The 24176-nt window shown below is 38.5% G+C and overlaps 1 long non-coding RNA gene across 1 annotated transcript in view; it reads right to left on the bottom strand.

The window, feature by feature from the left end:
• Window positions 1-5200: 5200 nt before the first annotated feature.
• The window catches only part of LOC148215959 (uncharacterized), a 32760-nt gene continuing 13784 nt past the window's right edge, over window positions 5201-24176 (bottom strand). Inside the window, exon 4 of the long non-coding RNA XR_015796206.1 lies at window positions 5201-6048. This is a non-coding gene — a long non-coding RNA (uncharacterized LOC148215959). The remainder of the gene's footprint in view (window positions 6049-24176) is intronic.

Below are 24176 nucleotides of genomic sequence, written 5' to 3' on the forward strand. Positions count from 1 at the left end.
TATTAGGAATATTAAACCAATATGGAGCAACCAAAGGGTATGGCCAATTCATACATATTAACATGTTTTCACATTTATTACACCTCCGACATGGAAAGGTAGATAACTAACCCTTTAGAACATCCACTAAGATGTCTAGTAAAGCTGGAAAAAAAAAAGATAGGAATTCATCTCATTGAGAAGATGACAAATATTTTAACTAAATATATTGGCATTCAGCAGTTTCATGCAAGTATATTCTTTTTGTAGCCTCTCTAAAGCTATAATTAGCACTAAATTGATTCAAGTTATTAACCACTTTTTAGCCAAAGTTTAAAAAAAAAAAACTCCTTTACATACTGTCTTTAAATAGGTATTGCAGAGTCCATTTCTCATGAGAACAAGGTTCACACTTAAATCTTCTTCCAAACAATATTCATCTATGCTTTACTGTCTTTAGTTCAAGGAATACAACCCAGTCCATCTAAAATTAGACCTGAGTACCTCTTGAGATTTCAAAAAAAGGAAATAATAATTTCCTATTTACATCTTTAGTGGTTCATATTCAAAGTAATTTTTATTCCAAAGAATCCCAGAAATGAATATATATGTGCAATGATACAATTGAAAGTATGAGACATTAAACCTCCACTTTCATATGGGAGCTGTAATTTTAGAAAGAAAAAACCTTTTATGGGATCTGATTGTCCCATAAAAAATTTGTCAATTTTGAATTTTCTGAAATATCTAAGTAGGATTAAGATAGATAACCCACTTAACTGTGCATATTAATCTGGAAATAAAATTCATTTTCACGTTTATTTTTTCCCATAAATTAATGGGTATTTTCGATAATGTATTAACATGGCTATCAGTCTGAGTTATCGGGACAGGAGTTATCACAGGAGTTATCAATCACAGGAGTTATTATTTAGACCCTAAGCTTCAGAAACTGCATGAAGACACCTTATCTTTCTGGAAGGTGATGAATGGAGTCCAAAGCTTTAAACAGAAACTGTTTAGCTTTAAACAGGACTGTTCAGTGGTGTGGAACATGGTGTGGTGTAGCTGGTGGGAGAATTGATGTTTGTAGAAGAGAACTGTCATTCATTGGAAGAAGAAAAAGCTGCTCCTTCTTAGGTGTGACAGGAAAAGTGCAAAGTTTAAATGGAAGATCCAAGACTTCCAGAGACACTTTGGTTTAAAAAATCGATCCCAGACAGGAGGATTTCAATTTCAAATTGAGAATCCCAAAGAGGATGGCTTTGATTTGAAGATCCCAAAAGGAAGGAGACAAGCAGGGCTGTGGGCCATGGAGAAGGGAAGCAAGTCTCTGACTCTGTCTCTTCTTTGTCACACTTGCTAAAAGCTGATGGGAAGGGAGAAGCAAACAATCCAAGCCTGTCTAGCTAACTGAAAGTTAAGAGAATGTTACAATTCAAGGCAGGAGGGAATAACTGTAAACAATAAATAATTATAAACTATAATGGAGGGGAAACAGCAGCATCCTCAGGTTATGTGTGCATCAGAATCAGCAATCAGATGGCAGATGGAGTTTTGCAGTGTAAGCCCCATCTCTTTTATAGGCGCATTGATATCAGACACATATTCCCAAGGGGCAGGCTGGAGAACCATCCAACATCTTGCCAATTCTGAGACACACATTCCTGTGGACTCCAGTGGGGGAAAACAAAGGTAAGAAGAGTCTACAGATAAGCAGGGCTTGCAATTCACACAGTAACGCCTATATTCAACTATGAGAACACTTAGAATATAAGACTCTCTATAAATAACTCGGCGAACAGTTTAAGCAATAAGCTTTATTTTTGTCAGCCCTTCAAGTTAGACTAGAACAGGAAACCAACTCTACAGAAGACTAGAACTATACTTCATTGAGACAGGCAAGAATCACAAAACCTTGCAAGTCTTTTTGAGTCTTCCCTTTCCTCCCTTCCTATACCCCAGGGAGTCAGGGGGTGGGGGCGGGGGGGGTGAGCTAGTCTGAGTCTCTCTGTAACAATTTTCCTCCTCTATGGACTTAATGCATGTTTCTCCCACACCTGGTATTTCCCTGAGAGCCTCTGGATTCCTTCTCGAAGGTCATCTCTCTGGCTCACTACAATTTTGTAAATAAACCTGTCTGGGAATAAAAATGCTTGCTCTGCCAATTTGATTTGTGTGCACTGCCTTATTTGTCACCATCACAAAATCCAAACCTATGACAATTATGTGGTTTTCAACATCAACATCCATTAACAAAATATTTTTCTCAGACTTATTATTCTTCGCTATTTAAGAAATTCTGAGCAATCAGCAAATCCCAGTTAAAAAGTTGTTATCAGCTGAGAATAAATTAGATTTGTCCAGTTAATTGTATGTCTAGAATACATAACATATTGTTGTACCATATCCACAGCAACAGGAAAATAATTTTGATAATTTTTATAGGAAATTTATATTCTAAAATGTCACCTGCATAAAAAAAGCAACTTGTATTCAGTTCCAGCCACCTGCATACTTTGAATATCTATATATTGTCTAATAAGTCAAACATTCTGAAATTTAAGATAAATAGTGGATATCCATGATGAGTTCCACAGCACATCTTATCTGATGTGGAAATAATATCATTAGTAATAATCTGAGCAGAGGGGTTAAAATTATAATTTTATTATAATCCAAGAACCAGACTGTGCACCATGTGTAATTGGTGCTACACTTTCTGCAACCTCCATGGATGAGTTGTAGTTAATATTTTTGCATCTGCATTTAACAAGATAAGAATCACATCAAATGAGGGAAGAACTCCTTTTAAAAGGATTCATGATATATCTAAACAGTATAGGAGCCAAGCTTCCTATCTGAAACCCATTTGGACCAAAGGACTTCCCAGTTTTCATAAAATTAATAGTATATAATATTTCTTGTAAAGTTAAAAGTACAGCTAAATCAACCAAGTGAGCTTGGGAATTATTTGGACGGTTTATTTTATTTTAAAGATCAATCTGCTCATCTGGGATCTCCAGATTCAAACTATAAAGTCAAGTATAAAAATATAAAAATTGCAAATTTATTGCTCCTGAGTCATTATATATTTTACCCATGGACTCCTTAATTGTAGATATTATATTATGTTGCTGCAGTTGTTTCAGCTGAGAGGCCAACAATTTCTCTGGTTTTTCCTCCTGTTCCCAATAAATCTGCTTTATACGCTTTAATGAATATTCAATTTTGAAGACATACAAATGACCAAGTTGCAGTTTGGCACACATAAAAGGTTTATATAATTCCAAGAGGATTTCTCACACAGATATTCAAAAGTTCTATGACGTCTTTTCCAAATTAGAATAAGCAGTTTTTTCTTCTCCTTCTCCTTCTCCTTCTCCTTCTCCTTCTCCTTCTCCTTTTTCATATGTGGTAATCTGATCCTGTATAAAAGCTTGAGAGGCATTTCAGTCAACATTCAACTTCATTGATCATCTACTTATTTGAAAGAAGCAACTAATTTTATGTTTGTTTGTTTAGTTCTCTTTGGCTAAGATCAGGTGTAGTATATATTTATTTTTTAGTTTTATTTTCAAATTATATTATCCCTTTTATAGGAGTTTATTTCCTTGCAAATGTATTTAATACCAGGGCAGCAGAAACAAACCACATTTTATATCTGTTGCCATTCCTTAATTTAAGTAGGTTTGGGATGTGAAAGCACATGTGCTCAGAGTATTACTTTTTAAAATCAAGTATAATATGTACAGTCAAGTATAAACATGGGTGATCTTTTGTTTTATATTTTATAGTTACTCTAAAAAAAATCAAGGTTTTGTAAAGCATGGAATGGCATGGGGAAAAGATGAAAAAATGCAAACCTTGATTGTATAATTCCAAACTGATCATTTAAAGAGAGTTGATTATTAAAACTGTCTAAAATTTCTTAGGCTGCTTTATTAGGGTTCCTGTTAGTGCAAATAATTGTTGCTCAACATAGGGAGGAGGGACACTTAGGAACTGGGGCTGGTCTGCACAATCTCACCTACCCCATATGGCTTCTTGTATCCAATTCAGACATAATGCCTGATTAGGGCTAATGTGTATGAGGAATATAGGCCTTAAGGATTCTGTGGTCCTTCTGGCTCACCCAGATTGCAAATGTTAAATTCTTAGCTTTTCAAGGGGTACAGCACTTGCCTGTATCATTAGATTTTTCTAAAGCAGGATAACAATATTATCATCCTGCAAAACAGATATTTGGGATCACTACCGGTTTAGTTATGCTTTTTTCCTAACAGTGGTTTGGGTAAACCAGAATCATATAATATGATTCCATTTTAGCATTCATCTCTAAAGAGATTACCTTTGGTCAAAATGTGTCAACTGATGTTGATGTGAATTTACCATTAACATCCATAATTAACAAAAAGTACTGGTTTTCAGCAGTGTCAGCAGCAAACCACAATAACACCCAAATGATGACACAAGCACAATGATGCCACGTTATATAATTATGTGACAGAACCTCTTAAGCTTTGTTTCCATCACTGCCACATTCCAAACAATTGTGTTCTTGCTATTTATGTATCTTGGCAATGAGCTCAAGTTTCTTTTTCACATGCTGTTCTCAGAATTTAAATATTTCAGGCAGCGGCCTTCCTGAAGTTGACAGGAGAAAACCATACCCTTGAAGGATGAGAAAGGATTATAGCACTGTCTTATACCAGCAAAGGTTGGGGTTCCCACCACCCTATTACCACTTATATATGGAAAAGCAGATGAGGATTGATTCTTTCAGGGGATTGTTCACAGTTCAGCCTGGTCTTTTTTTTTTTTTAAATAGGTATTCATATAATGGGATAATTTGTATGTCATGAATACAGGTTTGTATCTTTATTCAGTCTATAGCAAACTTCACTTTTTTAATAAATCAAAACAAAGTAGAACTTGTGTCACCTGCAGCTGTACATAAGGTAGAAAATCAGATGCTGAAGCTTTTGAATCACTTGATTCCTTTGCTACATAATGCATCATTGCTTGGTTTTTATGCAGCTTTAAAAGGAACAGAGCATTTACCCATATAAAAAATAGGCAACTTGCTTGCAGTTGTACTCATTTATGGATGAAAGTGAGAAGAAGCCATCTTGCAGTGATGACTCAATCATCAAACAGATTATGAGGAGATCCCAGGTGTTAACATTCATAACATAAGAAGCTTAGTCAGGTATTGCACAATGTTTCATATTTTATTAGAGTTACAGTTGCATAAACAACCCTTTGCTGGCTTCACACAACAATGAATCCAAGCCAAACCACCCAAATAATAGCAAAGTACATTGGGTTAAACCAGGTGGCTTAACCAGGTGGTGTACAATTATAAATCTATCTACTGCTCAGTGGTAGAGTTGGAACAGAACTTCTATATTAAGGAATCAGGCATTGGTTGATTCCCTGATCTAGGCTTTTTTGGAAAAAAAACCTGTGGATATAAGGTGTCATTATTGTTGGTCGCACAGTCAGCCAGATGTTCAGACTGGATTTGGCATTATTATCCACCTATCGAGTCCTTCTCAAGGACCTGGGATAGGCAGATGTTGTTTAATGGTGTAAAAAGTATCATTGCAGGATGTAAGCTGTTCCAAGTAAAGCTGTCTTTTGCAGTTGACTGATGGTGATTTTGTCCATGCTTATGGTTTTCAAGTGGTACTCCAGATGTTTTGGGATTTCACCCAAGGCACCTATTATTACTGGTACTATCTTTGCTTTCTTTTGCCGTAGTCGTTTTATTTCTATTTGCAGGTCTTTGTATTTTGTGACTTTCTCCAGTCCTTTCTCTTCTATTCTGCTGTCTCCAGTTATTGCAATGTCCACTATCCAGACTTTCTTGTCTTTCTTACCAACAATTGTTAAATCTGAGGTGTTGTGTGGCACGTGCTTGTCTGTTTGAATTCTAAAGTCTCAGAGCACTTTAGCTTCTTATTCAATATATCTCAAACATTCAGTTCCTGGCAACTGAGTTTACCAGAAGGTATGCTTGCTTCGTTCTCCTTTTGCTACTCTTTGTACAGAACGAAAAGAGAACTGTAAATCAGAGAATGATGGGAAAGCAATCATTAAATGTGCACCAAGATTTCTGAAATATCTGTTGATCATTTAGCCAAGATTCTGAGCTCTCTGCCTGGCAACAAAGACAAATATCCTGTGCAGACTATAATTCTCTTCACACTCAGTCTCATCACAATTTGCATTTTTTATACCCTTTAGTTTACAAAATATTTCTCTTGGGGAAAAAACATGTTATTTGATCATGTTTACTTTTAATATCCAAAATGCATGCTACTTAGCATTGACTGCATGCAAGTATAGTTCTTAACAAATTTGAGACCAAAAAAAATGTTTATCTTTCAAAGAAATGTCAACTAGTCTAGGCTTGTCCTAATGGACAAACCCACTGTAATGTGTTGCATATGGAATGTTTTCGAGCAAAAGAAACAAATTGTTGCTTTAATCAGTTTGCTCTGTCAAATGATTCTTGTAGTTATTTTCTTCACATAAGCAAAATAGGGCCAGTACCCATTTTACTGTTACCTTGGATCAACAATTTGTATGAAAAAGAATTATTTAACAATCTCCAATATATTCTAACAGCTCGAAAGACCAGAAGTGGCTTAGGCTAGAGAGTGTCAAGATTTGCACTAAGAGCTAAATCTGTTTCACAAAAATCATTTAGCTATATCCTGCTTCACAGGATGCATCCATTTCTGGAATGGTTTTACCAAATACCACTTGTTTAGATCTGCTTCCAGCATATTACCTTTTATACCTCTATACCAATTAACTTCAGGATTGCTCTTATGGGGCAAAATGTGGAGATTAAGCTTCTCACTGAAGTTTATTTATTTCATATTTTCATTCTACTATTTTTTCAAAGAGTTCATGGTGAGATACATTTTCTTTACATTTATCACCAAATCTTACATATGGGGAGGAGGTTGAAAAAGGCAGCTTGACTCACTCAAGGTGGCCCACTGAACAGAGTTCTAAACCTTTTTCCAGGCTTTGTCCTTTGCATTAGCCTGCCCCACCTTGGCACCCTAATTTTGGAACTGCAGTCACAGCTTATGTTTTGATTGGCTTGTAAAATAATCCCTTTTTTAAAAAAAAAATTGACTTGCACTGAATTGAAAAGTAATCCTGCTTCAGCAATCTCACTTCTTTTCTGACTTGTAGAACATCACTCCTAAACTTTTTTCATCCAACTTACTCTTTTTTTCCTCTTGACTTATCCTTTCCTTCCCTATTTTTCCCCTTAATTCTCCACAGGTTGAGCCTTTCCCAAGGTGGCAATCTCTAGGTGGATTGAACTCTCATGGTCCCCTAAATCACTCTTCTGGGTGGGAATGAGAGGAGCCTAATGGGTCTGCTGGAGACTATTTTCAGAAGGTTAATTTATATATTAACATAAGTAGTAACACAGATTCCAACAGCTCAGAAATCAAGATTGAGCTCTGCACTGCCACACCATAACCACTGCAGAAATTCTGTGGTAACTCAAGTCCATGTTGGGTAAGATAGACTAGGAGTATTGGAAGTCCTACATGATGGACTCTTGCTGCTGCGGCGGCTGCTGCTGCTATTATTATTATTATTATTATTATTATTATTATTATTCATAGTATCACATAATAATAATAGCTTCCTAATCTTTTTGGGGGGGGTTGAATAGTTTTTCACCTTTTAGTGTTAATAGACCACTTGTTTCTTTAGCCAAGGTTATCCATTTTAATAATTTGTCCTCTCTTTAAGATCAGGGTAATATCTAGAGGGGATGAGAAAATAAATTCATAGATTCCACTAATCACAAAACTGCTAGCAAATTGTTAGGCATTACTATGAAGCAGAGCTGTTTGATGCTGACAGTCTAATTGCTATGTGCTTTGTTATTTGAATGTTGTTTGACTGAAGTGCCGGTTTTTCTTAGCAAATGTTGATGAGGATGAAGAAGATCTTCCTTCAACGCTGACAGTTTTCCTACCGAAAAGAGATGACCTTTACTTTTCATTTGCAACCAGGGAAACCCCCAGCTTGGTATTGGGCCCACCCAGATCTGAAAAGATTATGTAAAACACTGTTTATATTACAAACCATCTTTGCTTATTTCTTTTAAATCATGCTTTAAAAAACTCTTTAAGTGAAAAAACTAGCCTCACCCTAAAGATGAAAAAGGAAACAGAAGCCCAGCTCTTATTTATAGCTGTGTGTCTTCCATGTTCATGCAATGCCATTTAGAGCACTCTGTTTCCGGTCAAATATTGTCATTTGACATTTCATGCATGTCTAGTGCCATGCATAAAAGTTTTCCTGCACTTTTTTCTACCAATTCTCATTCAATTTGCTGAAAGAAAATTTGCTTTAGAAACACTTTCATAGGAGAAAACAAATTCTGAGAAATTTTCCTGAGAAGGTTGTTACAATCAAACCTGGTATGGGAACAGGTTACTTGAGGGACCACCTCTTCTCAGTTACATCTACCTGTCCCGTCAATTCTGGCATGACATGACCAAATCTTACATATCTTATCACCAAATCTTACATATGGGGAAGAGGTTGAAAAAGGCAGCTTGACTCACTCAAGGTGGCCCAATGAACAGAGTTCTAAACCTTTTTCCAGGCTTTGTCCTTTGCATTAGCCTGCCCCATCTTGGCACCCTAATTTTGGAACTAAGATTTGGCATCAGCCAGGGAATGTCATCTGGCAGGACCAAGGAAGATAGCCTTTTCTGCCATGAAACCTACTCTGTGGAACATCATCCCCCCATAGATCAGATTGGCCCCAAACTTGCTAGCTTTTTGCAAGGCCCTGAAGACATGGTTTTGCCAATGGCCATGGGAACCCAGGAGTGTGGTGGAGCCACTGATTGTTTTGATGAATGAGATTATGGGCTGTGAGTTTTATGTATTTTATGATGGGATTTTTAATTTTTAAATTAATTTTTTCTTGTTTTTAAATTGTTCTGTTGTTATTTTTTGTTATTTTTATATTTGTTTCAATTGTTTGTAAGCTGCCCAGATTCATATATAGGAGATGGGAGGCTATATAAATTTGAATAATAAATAAATAAATAAATGAATGAATGAATGAATGAATGAATGAATGAATGAATGAATGATCTCGCACCATCAGTGGTATGTAAATTTAGGCAGACCTGGCTAAGTCGTATGTTTCAGTGAATCCCTAAGCAAACAGAGGCTGACACAGGCTCTATAAGGTATAAACATGATGAGCCTCCAGAATTTAATTCCTAGGTTTCTTTCTCCTGTAAGAGACATTTTGCTCCTCTTTTCCCAGGCTAGAATACAGAGGGCACTTGCACCATCTCTACATAACACTTGTATGTGATCTGAGGATATATGCTTCCCATCCTGTCAGCTTGACCTGTCATACTTAGGCAACAAAAAAGAAAAGGGGGAGTGATTTTTAATTTTTTTTAAAAAAATAAGCTTCTTGGCCATTTTTTCAGTATATCAGATGGCAGTTAGCAATCACCATCCCATGTACTTTGGGGTGAAAAACAAGAAAGCAAAACAAGACAATAAAAACTGCTCTGAAATAAGTATCAATTATTTCCTATTGCTGGAACATCCTATTTCGAGTTCTGTTCCATCCAGAACATTTCAACCAATCTGAATTTTGTCCTGTTAGAACATAGCCAATTCAACACTTTCCAATAAAACAGCTTGAATGGGCCATTTTTGTCCTGAGTTCAGCATGAAACATATTTGTGTATATCTCTAAACATAAGAGAATAAGATATAAAACTGCAACCTCTTTCACAGGGGAAGAAAAAAAAAGTGAAATTTCAAATCATAAGTCGGATTTCAGTAAAGCTTTATGATCTAGCCTAGAATCTTATTGTTGTATTGCCTATAAAGCAACCCAGTTCCATTAGACCAATTCTAATCAATCAAATTTTTATTACAGTAACTGACCAGTGCAAAATAACATAATAAAGTAAGCAAAACATTAACACGAAAATCATATTGGCATGGTCCAGATAAAGCAAAGGGCGAAAATAACTCATAATTAATCTGATTCCTGAAGAGCAATTTGGCACACTTGACAAGCTGAAGCACAAAATTTGGCCACAGTAAGAGTAACAACTGTACTTGCAAATGAACAGGAAGTATAAAATATATTAGCTGTACCTGGTCTATTAGTCAAAACCAGAGTAATATGAATGGCACAAATATCTCAGCAAATTAAGCAATACAGCGGAATATGAATCAGGCTTTCAGCCTCCCTGAGGGTAGATATGGATTCCATAAGTACATGACAACTTTTACCATCCAAGATTATTGGTGTTACAACATTAAAATGAGCCAGCTTAAATGCTTTACACTGCTTCCTGGTGGTTAGATGAGTAATATATCTGATTTGTTGGAAATTCTTAAGCATCCTCCAGGGTCTGGCAGAAGGGGCATGTTGCAGACCCCACCAGTCATGAATTTCAACTGGTGGGATCTAGGAAGAGGGCCTTTTCTGCCATGGCCCCTGCTCTGTGGAACAACTTACCACCCAAGGTGCGGTGTGCCCCCACTCTCATGGCCTTCAGGAAGAACATGAAATCTTGGCAATGCCAGATGGCCTGGAGGCTGGATGGGGGCTCACACCAGTGGAAGTGGCTTGTGGGGTTTACCCCCCTCCTATCATCTTGAATGTTTTTAGTTTTTTATGTATAGGGTGTGTTTTATATAGCCTGATTTTTTAATTAATTAATGTCAGGTTCAGCCCAAGAACAATGGCGAGACAGTCCAGAATCAGTTCAGCTCCTTTATTAGCTTACACCTAATAGACAGAATCTCACCAGATTAATTCTAATCCCCAACAAGAGCAACTATAACTATGATGCCCTTAGGGAGGGGCCAGTCTCCTTCTCTTGACTTTCCCACACTCCGGCTGGGGGCTGAGGAGGTGCTTTCCCTGGAACCTCTCTTCCACCTCCCGGCAACCTTGAAGTTCCATTCCAGAATCCTCCCCACTCATGTCTTCCATCACAATTAATGTGGGTATTTATTTTTTTAACTGTTTTTGGGTTTTACTCTAATTGTGAGCCACCCAGAGTCACCCACTGGGGGAGATGGGCGACATACAAAATAAACAAACAAACAAACAAACAAACAAATGGTATCTGGCAATTTAACAAGATCCTGTTGATGCACACAATCTAAAGTTATTTGTCTAATAATTGGCTTTGCTTTTTCAGACATATAGGTAAAATAAGTGAAATCAGTCTGGATTCTACATTTCTACACGAGTTGAACTAAAAGTTGTCAATCACAATGAGAGGTGTCAGAGTCTAGTAGACATGTATAGGGTTGTACTGTTCAGCTACCCTTCCCAAACAGAGACCTTTCAAATATGTTGAATCACAGTCTTAATAATTATAGAGGTTTGGCAGTTAGTATTGCAGTATTATTATAAACATCTGGAGGACATCAGGCTAGGGAAGACTGGTTCATCTCTTTGGTTAAAAATATGCCTATTTCTATTTTTCATAAATAAAATGCTTATCGGTTTTTCACTGATAACATGCCACAATGGAGCCCCTTAAGCAGTTTTCCTCTCTTTCACCACAGTCTGCCAGAGAAGTACTAATCCACCATCCTAAATATCTCAATATTTATACTAAGGATTTGGATTACACTCAGTCTTGAACTAACGTATTAAAAATACTGAATGAAGTATTTAAGAATGGTCAAAGGAGAATTTCAAAACGTTACAATTTATACGTCTCTTCTGGATTCATCTAAAAGAAAACTTGATGCCTTTTAGATGAAGCAAGTATTCTAATGGCTAGAGAAAATATTTTAAGGATAGGAGGGAATTACATGCTGCAATTGGGAATTTCAAGAAGTAGAAAAGCAAATAATCCTTCACCTGAAAGCCAGTGTAATTTAGATGATGGTGGATTAGGAAGATGAATGTTCTACTTTCCACTAACCAAGTGGACCAATTTTATTTTAAAAATGAGATAAACTTCTCAAACATGTTGTGAAAGTATATAAAATGCTTATTTGTTCCTCATTTTGCTCTGCAGAAATATGTTACACAAATAATTGGTATCATTAATATTTATACAGCTGCTATCCTTGCAAATGATAAAGACCAGCCAAACTTTATACCAATATACTTGCTTCATACAAAGAACCTTTATATTCCATGTATTTCAGACATACATACCATCCTTTTTTTTAAAGTGATTTCCTTAGGTATACATAAAATTAGCCCCACTTTCAGTCTTCTAGAATCTCAGGCAGTCAATATTAATCCTGGAATAAAATGGCATTTCTCCCAGTTCACTCCTTTTGGGCATTGATATAGCTATTAAATGTTGGCAGCACACCCACATTTTGGAAATTATAAATGTATTGGATTAGGTGGAGATGGAGCCTATTGCCAGGAGACCAGTCATGATTAATTTAGTAGGACAATATAAAGACTTGACAGATTACTTAACAATATTTGTTATTTAAATGCTGAAGTAGCTTATTTTAGTATCTTAGTGTGTTTGGCCTTGGGACTGATTCATTTGCTTGCAGGCATTCTCCAAACGTATATACCTGGTGATAATTCCTACTGTCTGGCAGGTACTCTCTGTCAATGACAGAATAGGCCTTCTCTCAAAGAAGACACAATTCTTCCCTTAAACTAAAGCCAGTTCCTTTCTAATTAGCATCATAGTTCTGGGGTCTGAAATAGTAAACCTTTCTGAAGTTAATGAGGCAATTCTGGGAACAATTAAACCTTCCATGTATGAAGACACACAAATTTAATGGAAACAGTGTTGAGAAGTAAAGTCTTCATTTGTGCCACAGCTAGAGAATTTATAAATCTAGTTCTATGATTAGATATTAGTTATATGATTAGGTTTTAAACAATGAGTTAAATATAATATTTTCTTTAAGTATAGTTAGGAAAGGAAGCATATATTAACTACAATGGAATACAAACTAATTTAGGTTTGTCTTATCATCTTTTGCTCATATTCACTGGCCTTATGGCTGCAATACATTATTTGATTTGATACAAAGCAAAGATTGGACAATCCAGTTATATTATTAATAGCATATAACTAAGGACATCATCATGTGACATAAAACCAGGCTGTAAGGCAGCCAGCATGAGGTATCAAAGGAAGTATATTGAGCAAGGTAATGAGGTAAAATAAAAAATGAACTAAATTGATAAGAACTGTGGAACTATATCTATTTCTAAATATATATATATTTATTTATAATCACTAAGTCATTTTAGCCATGAGCCATAACTGATAACACAATCAGAAGTTAAGTCCTACTGTGTTCAATGGTGCTGACTTCCATGAACTGCAATGTTAAAGGAGCTAGACTTCTTTAATATTGCAATAGCTTGTTTATTATTTCAATGTATGACCCATCTTGCAATCCACAGGGCACACATCTAAAATGCAAAATAAACTATTGTTTAACAAAATAAATAAGTAGCAGAGAATTTCTTTAAACTAGGGTTTCACCAATCTGCTGACCTTCAGATTGCTGGACTTCAACTGTCATAATATTCAGCATCCAAATATGGGGCAGAAAAGACTCGTTTAGAGCAGGGTTCCTTAACCTCAGCAACTTTAAGATGGGTGGACGTCAACTCCCATGCTGGTGGGGAATTCTGGGAGCTGAATTCCACCCATCTTAAAGTTGCTGAGGTTGAGGAACCCTGGTTTAGAGAATACAAGTTTGGAGAGGGCTGATATAAATTAACAGCTTTTAAAGAGTTGGTTAGCAAAGCTTATTTCCAGGCAATGATGTTTCTAAATGCATGTTCTTTAGGCTTGCAACTGAATCTTGATGATCTTTGGGAGGAATAAATTCCTCTAAAAATCATTTTGACCCTTGCTGGAGTAAATCACCAAGCTGCACAATGGCTATCCAATTCTGAATTTACTTTCAGAGAGGATGCATATTGTTTATTACTCCCTTCCTGTACTAGCATGTTGAATTAGGGCTAGATTTCTCCAGATCAGTGGTGTCTATAGGGTGGTCTCAAAACAGGAATGATGGAGGAAGTGGCATGGTGAAGCAAATCCTGCCCCATTTGACATGTGTGTGTATACACAACAATAATGCTGATTTCCATATCTAAGTTCAGAGACTATTTGGAAACAGAGTTTGACTGAGTTGTTAGTTCAAAATGTGCTTGTGGTTTTGTATGTTATGTGCACTCAGCCAGTGTCGTTTCTAAACCAGGGATTATGTGTTGCATTAATCCAGCCAACTGTGTTTTTTTCAGCTAATTGTGGTTTAATGTGTTTTGTGCACACAGCTTTTTACTTGCTGTACTATCAGCTGATAGAAAAAGCAGCCTGAACAACAGCTGACTGGTACAGGGAGAAAGCAGCTAAGAGAGCCCCATCTGGCAGTTCCCCATGCAGCCCTCTGCTGCTACCACTGGTCAGCTGCTGTTTCCAAGGCAGGGATGGTCTTGGCATGGATGGGGAACAACAGATTTGAGACCACCAGTTCTTCTGCTGCCCAGGCAAAATGGAAGAGGCAGGAGGGGCCAGGGGAGTAGTGGGCATGCCTATACCAACTTAAAATGGCCACAAGGTATCTTGCAGATACCACCCTCTTCCAGGGCTCACCTGATTGCACTCCCACAGAATAGTCCCTATTTGCAAGGCTATACATTCTATGCCCAACAGTCAGAAAAGCTCTTCCTTTGGCCAGATTTGAAGTCTTACCTTCAATTTTGGGGGGAGATTCAACAGTATTCCTATACAAGGACATGAATGTCCTTGTCTTTTGGAAGACACTGACTCAGTGGCATCACATGTCCTTTGCTGCCCCTTTTATTCAAATTGGCACAAAGATTTAATTATACATTTTTAAGCTACCAGGCACCACAAAACAGATGCCAATCTTATTCTTCCCCTCTTCGCAGGCACCTCAAAGATGATCTTTGGGAGAGTAACTGAATTCTGCTTGATCATTGTGTGCTGTTGATCCACTGTTCATTGTGTGATAATATGCTCTTCCCCTCTTCGCAGGCACCTCAAAGATGATCTTTGGGAGAGTAACTGAATTCTGCTTGATCATTGTGTGCTGTTGATCCGCTGTTCATTGTGTGATAATATGCTCTTCCCCTCTTCGCAGGCACCTCAAAGATGATCTTTGGTAGAGTAACTGAATTCTGCTTGATCATTGTGTGCTGTTGATCCGCTGTTCATTGTGTGATAATATGCTCTTCCCTGTTAAGAACCTTATGGATCCTCAGGGCAGAATGTTAAAACCCTACATTTTCATAGATTTACAATATTAAGCAACAGTTTGTGATACTAAACAAATTTACATTCATTTATTCATGCTCACCTTCCTACAGCTATCACTTAAGGAGCTTAAAATTTTAGTCGCTACTGAATTAAAGTTTAAGTATTTCACTATTTCTGTTTTTAACCATTGGTAATTTGCTTAATACATTCATTTTGTGCCTTACGTCTTATTTTTTTATATCTTATTTTTGTATTTTTATAATGTTTTAGTTCTACTTCACTGTCTTAAAATTCTTCTCAGCTTTGGTCACTGAGCATGATAAAGTATAAATGAATTGCATCCATGGCAAAACTGTGCCAGGATCAGAGGGAACACTATTTTAACATTGGTACAGCTAAGGATGACTTGAGGCTGCCTCAGATCAGATGACTGTTATGTCATGCAGACCTAACAATAGCAACAACAACAGTTGCCAGTGCGTATTTGTGCCACAATTCTATGCAAGTGAGTCAAGTCTCATAATCATTCTCTTTGCAAAACAGTGCTAGTGATAAAAATATTTCTTTCTTGTTTAAAAGTATGAATTTATTCTCCAGTTTCAGATGAACACTATACAACTGCAGGAAAAGGTGAATATCTTCTCTTGCTAGATTTTTGAGATGCATCTCAGAAATGACCATTGATGGTCATTAGATCTGAATCAGTGTTTGGGAATGATCATACTTATTCTCAAATGGTTCTCTCCAGGTGTTATTTTGACAGCATTTGTAGCATCCTGGGTCTCTGTTGTGATCAGCCACTAGACCTTCCAGCTGCTTTATGATGTAAAGTTTAGGCTTGCTTACTGGACACTTTATACTTAGTTGATTTTTCTGTTGCAAAGCTTTCAGCTACCTTCTAATGGAAAGCAATCCTGCTGATCCAGGTTAGGTAAACCTTGCAGGCCCCTGCTATGAATATAATTGTGTTGCATTCAGTGCCACGCAAAGCAGAAACTGGATATTAAGCATTTAGCACATGTTTCATGAGCCTCTTCATCCTTTCTCCCCCACTTCGGCCCTCTGTACATTCCACTGCCAGCTTTAGATTTCAGTGAGAAGTTTAAACAACTTCAAACTTATTTTACAGCATATACATGATTTCCATGTGTTTCCTCCCTCAAAAAGGTAGGAAAACTTTTCCTTGATATTTTGTATTTGTGATTAGAGGGGCATCCAATACAGATACCATAACTGGGCTGGTAAAAATCAGAAGCACCATTAGATGGCAGCAAGGAGTTACAGTTTTCTGCATCTCTTTCTTCTGTGATGATTGAAAAATAATTTTACTTTAGCTTTTTTCCATGATGGCCTTCTTTTAATCTGGTATCTGAACTTTTAATAATAATATCATGTTTTTACATTTTAAAATTATGTCTTCTCATTTGATTATTTGATTATTTATGGTTGTATGATATTACGCTTCATTGCTTATGTTTGGTGATATGACTGCCTGGCTATTGAGGGACCACCTATCTCCCTTAGTATCTGCCCACCACTTTGATCTGGCAGGGTTGGTGTGTTCTGGGTTCCTTTGATTAAACAATTCCATCTATCAGGACCTTGGAAGCGCGCTTCTCTGTAGCAGTGTCTGCCCTTGAAATGAGGTTCCCCCAAGTTCTGTGTCCGGGTGGGTCACTTGAAAATTCCCTATGTTGCCCACTGAGTTGTTTCTACTAATCCACATAGCCACTCACAGTACATAGACCTTGTGCAAGTTTTATGCTGATGTGCAACTCTCTTTTATTGGTCCCCAATCTTCTCAGCTGGTTAATACCTCATCCTTTTTATTCCTCATGCCAAAGAATGACCTCCCTCCAGTGCTAAACAACATTGATTGGAAACATGACTGTCTACCCATCCCATTCTTCTCTAAATTATGGTAACTCTCTGATTGGATTCACGCACACAAAGCATACACATAAAGTCCCAATTTATCTAACTATCTCACTAAGCTATGGTTTATCGAACCATAAACAAATAATAAAACAGTGTGAAGTTCATACAACACAATGGCTGCTTTCATACAGCAAGCTCTATTACACTGAAAAGGGGTTGTATAACTTGTAGCTCAGCATACTGTGGGAGCTATCTTATTATGCTTTGTGTTAATTATGTTAAGCCCTAATGTGGTGTATTTGTTTGGACAAAACAGGAATTGCATTTTGTTAATCTGAGTTTAGGGCTTATCTTACTGTGTGAACCTACCAGAAAATAATAAACCATAGTTAATAAACAACAGTGACTGGGTATGCGCTTTGCACAAAGTAAAAACCAAACCATTTTGGCTGAGCACAATACACAAAGCAGGGCATTCTTTTGTGAGAAAATCCTTTTTCATATTACTGCCAGTTTATACAGCATGAGGAACTGAGCTAGAAAAATCATGGAGACTCTTACACACTGAAATAAATTGTGCTTGGCTGAGAACTCAGGCAAATATTTAAGAGGTATAAAAATGATTTAATAGGTATAACAGAGATCTGTTAGGATGACTATCATGACTAGAATATAACAACTGAACGATATAATTTGTTCAAAAGGAACAGTCTCTCAGCCAGAAAGGGTATAGGCAGCTGGGAACTTGCTACCAAAGCAAGTGAACAGGAACAGAGAAGTGCAAGAAGTTGCTGGTGACAAGAAAGAATGAACTAGGAGGAGGTCCATGCCATTCCATCTGGCCAATCAGCTTAAACCTCTGATTATAAAATCCAAGCTCCAGCCACTTGAGATGGTTCTTCTATTCCAACATTCCCAGAACATGGAAAGGACCCTCACCTCTGCAGGGATCAACAAAACAGAACTGCCCACTAAGGAGGAAAGAGGAAAAGAAGAGTGGTGATATTGAGAAATTACATGTGGATCAGACAAGGTTTCATAAGAAGTGTGCTGTTTTTCTGGTGAGTGTATTGGAATTTTAGTGGAAAAATTATGAAGGCTTATCAAACCAATTGATGACTATCCATTTCTACTTTCCCATATGGGTATAAATGATACTGTTGGAAGAGAACAAATAGTCCACAGGATTACAAGCAATTATAAAGCCAGTAGTGTTTTCACCTATCTTCCCCATTGGTGGGAAGGGACAAGAAGTGAAAGCAGGCTCCTGGAAGTGAGTAACTAGCTAAGAAGAAGGTGTCATTAAAGAAAGAGGGTGATTCCTAGATCAATGCATATATCACCATCAGGTGTAGACAGTACTTCACAGGGGGAGGGAAAATGGTTTGACCAAAACTTTAAACTGAAGCAGAAGTGGGAAGGAGACCAAGCCACAGAGTCAGGTAGAAAAGGACTAGGCATTAGGAACATGGCTGCACATGATAAGGGAGGAAGACTGAGGCAGGAAAATGTGCTGCTCAGAAATCTTCAACATAGAGAAGTGGTGAGACCAGTAAATAGTGCCATCCCCTAAAATCTGTAATCCAAGAAACAGATTTGGGGTAAGGGGAAAAAATGGGAACTAGAAATCCTAACATGGGAAAGCAAATATATTCTGATAGGCATCACAGAAACTAGTGGAATGAGAGTCATGAGTAGAATATGGAATTCAAAGAATATGACTGAATATTTGTTCAAAAGAAATAGACCTAATATAAAGGGAAGCAAAATAGCTTCATATCTGAAGAAGACCAGGAAGAATTTCATTTCCCTGTATTTAGCTTAGACCAAGCCAAATCCAAATGTGAGGAATTCCTGGAAGCTTGGTATTCTGACAAGGCAGCCATCAACAGGCACATAGAGATAAACAACATCTACACACTATTCAAGAGAGACAATAAAAAGGAAAACAAAAGACCAGAACAGCTCCTCATCAGCAATCACCACCCAGATGAGCAGAGATTAACACCAAGATTATCACCAGACATACAATCAGCAGTAAACAATACCCTAATCAAGGAACTACCAGAGGGAAAAAATAAAACAAAACAAAACCCCCACACCCCCACCAACACTGGCAGGGCATGCCACTAAATATAAACAGAGAGCAAACCCCATTCCATTCTAGCACTGAAGATGTTACCTAGCCAGGTAATAAAACATTTGCAAGCAAACAGTCAAGCTCAGAGAACCCCAAGGATTCCACGACTGAATCTCTGCCTTTTGTATGTATGTGAGACATTGATGTATATACAAAAGGGGTAGGGCTTTGATCATACCGTTGCAACCACCATCTTTACTTTCTCTCAAGCATCATCACATGGATGCAGCTAACTCTTAGATTATTCCTACTTGGATTTCCTTTCTTTCTTTAGATTGTAAGGAAAGAAGTCAAGAAATTCTCCTATCTTATTGGGCAGCATTCCCCCTCATCCCTACAGATCAGCCACAGTTTGAAGACCTAGTGGAAAAGAGTGGTTTATCTTCTTCTGCCACTCCTCCCAGCCTGGTGGCAGAACTGCGGAGTCAACTTACCATATGTCAGCACCTGTCAGCCAAACTGAAAAATAGTTGACACATGATAAGGAGATAACATGCCCCCCTCCTCAGTGTCTGTCAGCTGTTTATCAAGCTACTTATAAACATGGGTTTGATGCTGTTCTGAAAGAATGCTAGACCTGTTTTAGCTGCTTTTGACTTGGGTTCAAGCTCTCTCTCTTGCTTCATTGTGCAGCGTCCCTCTGTCACCACCACTAGTTGCTGCTGATCAAGATCTCTGAGCTGGGATTGACTTGGAGACCTAGGAAATGCAGGTGGAAAGCCCGGTTTGAAAAACATTGGGCTATTTAGCTATCAAAAGCAAAATGGTCCTGGAATACAGTGCCCAGGGATTGGAGGGGAAAGGACATGTCTATAGGAATCTAAAGTGACCAGTAGGAGATGGGCAGGTCCCACACACATTGTTGAGGAAGCATTGTACATAAAAAAAATCCCCTCTCACCTTTATGGGTGGTATGTGTCTTCCTCAATCTCAGGTCCTCTACCTGAGGACCCTCTAGTTTGAGGGTTCCACACAGTATCTTAGCTGTTCCTAGCACTGCACTCTTTTGGCCAGCTCAATACATCAACAGGTATCTGATGACTGGCAGGGTGTACATGTTGATGGTATGGATCTTGTCCCAGACATGATCCACACCTATTGGCTAAAGAAACCAACAGCAGTGCATGAGCGCCTAACAGCACAGCTGAACCAGCTGCTAGCAGCAGGCTCCCACCCAGACTGGCTAATACAAGGAAGGACAGTGCTGATCATGGAAGACCCCCACAAGGGAACAGCACCATCCAACTACCAATGACCAATATCCTGCCTCCCCACAACATGGGAAGTCCTATCAGGCATCATAGCCGCCAAGCTACAGGACCATATGGGCCAGTATATGAGCACAGCTCAGAAGGGCATTGGGAACAACACCAGAGGCTCAAAACACCAATTGCTCATAGATAGAGCAGTCGCCTGAGACTCAAGGGCTCAGCCTGGCTTGACTACAGGAAAGCCTACAACTCAAAGCCACATACACGGATCTGTGAATTCCTGGCACTATACAAAGTCAACAGGACACTAGGGACCTTCCTCAAGAACTCAGTGGGACTGTGGAAGACAACACTGGAAGTCAACTCAAGACAGCTTGCACAAGTGGCCATCCAGTGTGGCATATATCAAGGTGATGCATTGTCCCAGCTGCTGTTCTGCATCAGCTTGAATCCCCTCATCCAGATAATCACAAGGACCGGATACAGATACAAGTTCAAGAGTGGAACTACTATTAGTCACCTCCTCTACATGGATGACATCAAGCTGTATACTAAGAGTGAATGAGACATTGACTAGCTGATCCACCTGATATAGATCTACAGTGAGGAAATTGGGATGTCATTTGGATTGGAGAAGTGTAGCCGGATGGTAATAAAGAGAGGGAAGGTACTTAAGATTAATGGGGTAGAACTACCAGCAGGCCACATAGACATACAGACCAGCTACAAGTACCTTGGTATTGCACAGTTACATGGGAACCATGATGAGGAGGCAAGGAAGACAGCAACATCAAAGTACCACCAAAAGATAAGATAGGCCCTGAAGAGCCAGGTCAGTGGAAAGAATAAGATCCGCGCATCAACACGTACGCCATGTTAGTCATCAGATACCCTGCTGGTACAGTGAAAAGGAGGACATGGAGGCTTCCAGTGTGAAGACGTTGAAGCTCCTCACAATCTACAGAGGTTTCCACCCCAAGTCTGTACAACCTAGAGACTGTACACCAGCTGGAAAGAGAGCAGGCAGGGTCTGGTGAGTGTCAAAGCCACTGTCCTGGATGAAACCTAGAGCATCCAGGAGCACATCTGTAAGACAGCACCCAAAGATGAATTGCTGAGAGAATGCCTGAGGCAGTAGCAGACATGGGAGGAAGTTGAAGGAGAGGAAGTGCCATGGCATAGGATGTACCATCGACAGATAGGTGAGGTGGCTGACACTGGGAAATCCTACCAGTGGCTGGAAAGGGCTGAAGGCACTGATCATAGCAGCACAAGAACAGGCACTAAGCCCAGATCCATAGAAGCAGGGGTCTATCACACTAGACAGGACCCAAGGCATGGGAAGTACTATCAATAGATAGTTGAGCCCCTGCATGGGATGTACCATCAACAGATAGCTGAGGTGGCTGACACTGGGAAATCCTACCAGTGGCTGGAAAGGGCTGAAGGCACTGATCATAACAGCACAAGTACAAGCACTAAGCACCAGATCCATAGAAGCAGGGGTCTACCACACTAGACAGGACCCAAGGTGCAGACTATGCAGAGAGACCTCAGAGACAGTCCAACACATAGTGGCAGGGTTTAAGATGCAGGCAGGAACAGCATACACTGAATGGTACAACCAAGTAGCTGACATTGTGTACAGGAACATCTGCACAGTGTATGGGATAGACCCTCCCAAGTCCAGATGGGAGATTCCACAGAAGGTAATGGAGAATTACAGGTCTAAGATCCTGTGGGACTTCCAGATCCAGACGGACAGGCAGGTACTGGCCAATCAACCAGACATCATGGTAGTAGACAAGGACCAGAAGACAGCAGTGATGATAGATGCAGCAGTGCCAAGTGACAGCAACATCAGGAAGGAGGAATATGAGAAACTAGAGAAGTACCAGGGCCTGAAGGAGGAACTAGAGAGGATGTGAAAAATAAAGGCCAAAGTGGTCCCACTGGTGGTAGGAGCACTCGGGGCTGGGACTCCTAAGCTGGGAGAGTGGCTCCAGCAGATGCCAGGAGCAACATCAGAGCTCTCTGTTCAGAATAGTGCAGTGCTAGGAACAGCTCAGATACTGCGCAGAACCCTCAAACTCCTAGACCTTTGGTAGAGGACCCGAGATTGAAGAAGACAGAAACCACCCATGGGGTGAGAGTCCCTGCAGTTTTCTTAGCAATATAAGTGGTTTACCATTGCCTTCTTCCTAGGGCTGAGAAAGAGTGACTGACCCAAGATCACCCAGCTGGCTTTGTACCTACGGTGGGACTAGTACTCATAGTCTTCCGGTTTTTAGCCTGGTGCATTAATCACTGCACCACGCTGACTCTCAAGAGGGAATAGACTATTTTGAAAATTGAATAGCTAAAGCTAACTTTAAGGTGCCTCTCCTGTGAGGTAGGGTTGAGATGAAGGCAATGTCACGAGGACACGGGATATAAAAATAGTTATTGAGAAATATTTCTGGTTAAGGTAATGTGAGGATGAACATGAACAAAAGTCAAAGCTAATTGGTTCAGTCTTCTCTAACATTTGTGAATGTGTTCCATCAGGAAATTGTGAAGAGCAGATAAAGAGGCAGGATTGAAACTTGAGAAAGATACAGACAGAAATATTTATTTCCTTTGAAAAACAAATAAATCTCCATGAGATTTATTCTATATATTAGAATACTGAATTATATCTTAGGATACTGATGGAATTTGCCTGTGGTTTGCCCAAATTGTTATTTTTGATAAATCTTGGCAAACAGAGGAACTACTAAACAATCAGAATAGGACAAATGTTGTCCCTATCTTCAAAATGAAGGGAAATGAGGATACAGAAAAGTATGAACCATAAACTACAGAAATAGACCTAATAATCTGATTTTGAACAGAGAAGATACAAAGTGTTTTTCACTTAGGAACTAGAAATCAAATACAGGTATTCCCCAGTTTAAGAACAAGTTCCGTTTCCAAGGTCTGTTCTTAAGTCAAATGTGTATGTAAACTGAAACAGTATGATTGTATAATACTGTATAAGTAGTATTGTATAATGAACTTGAATCATTGTGTATTTAACTCGAAGTTTGCCACAGTGGGCTCCATTCTTAACTATGGGTCATCCATAAACCAGGCATTCTTAACCTGGGGACTATACAAGTATCAGAGGGGGGAGACATAGCTTAGTAATAGTTCTTGTGAAAAAATTACTGGAATTATACTTGATTACAAACTGAGTATGAGTGTACTGTAATTTTAAAAAAGGACAGATGGAATTCTAGCCTGCATCAGCAGAAGCAGAGTTTCCAAATTATGGGAAAGAATAGCTCCAATTTATTACTCATTAGTCAGACTTCACCTCAAGTACTATGCCTAGTTCTGGACATCATACTTTAAGAAAGATTCAAAGAACTGGAACAAGTTTAGAGAAGGGCAACACGGATGATTAGGAAAATACAAAGTAAGACCTATGAAGAAAGATTGAAAGAATTGGGCATTTTTAGCACTGAGGAGGGAATACTGAAGAATATGATAGCACTCTTCAAATATCTATGATTATCACAAAAAAGATCAAAACTGTTCTCCATTGTCCCAGACTAAAAAATGAAGATGAAAGTAATGGATTTAAATTACAGAAAGGAAGATTCCAACTGAAGTCAGAAATAAAAATCCTAACAATAAAAACAGTTGGTAATGGAA

This window comes from Python bivittatus, unplaced genomic scaffold (genome assembly GCF_059951505.1).
Source record: "Python bivittatus isolate LINGU-HERP-01145 unplaced genomic scaffold, Pbiv_v1 ctg000330_np1212, whole genome shotgun sequence".
NCBI lineage: Eukaryota > Metazoa > Chordata > Lepidosauria > Squamata > Pythonidae > Python > Python bivittatus.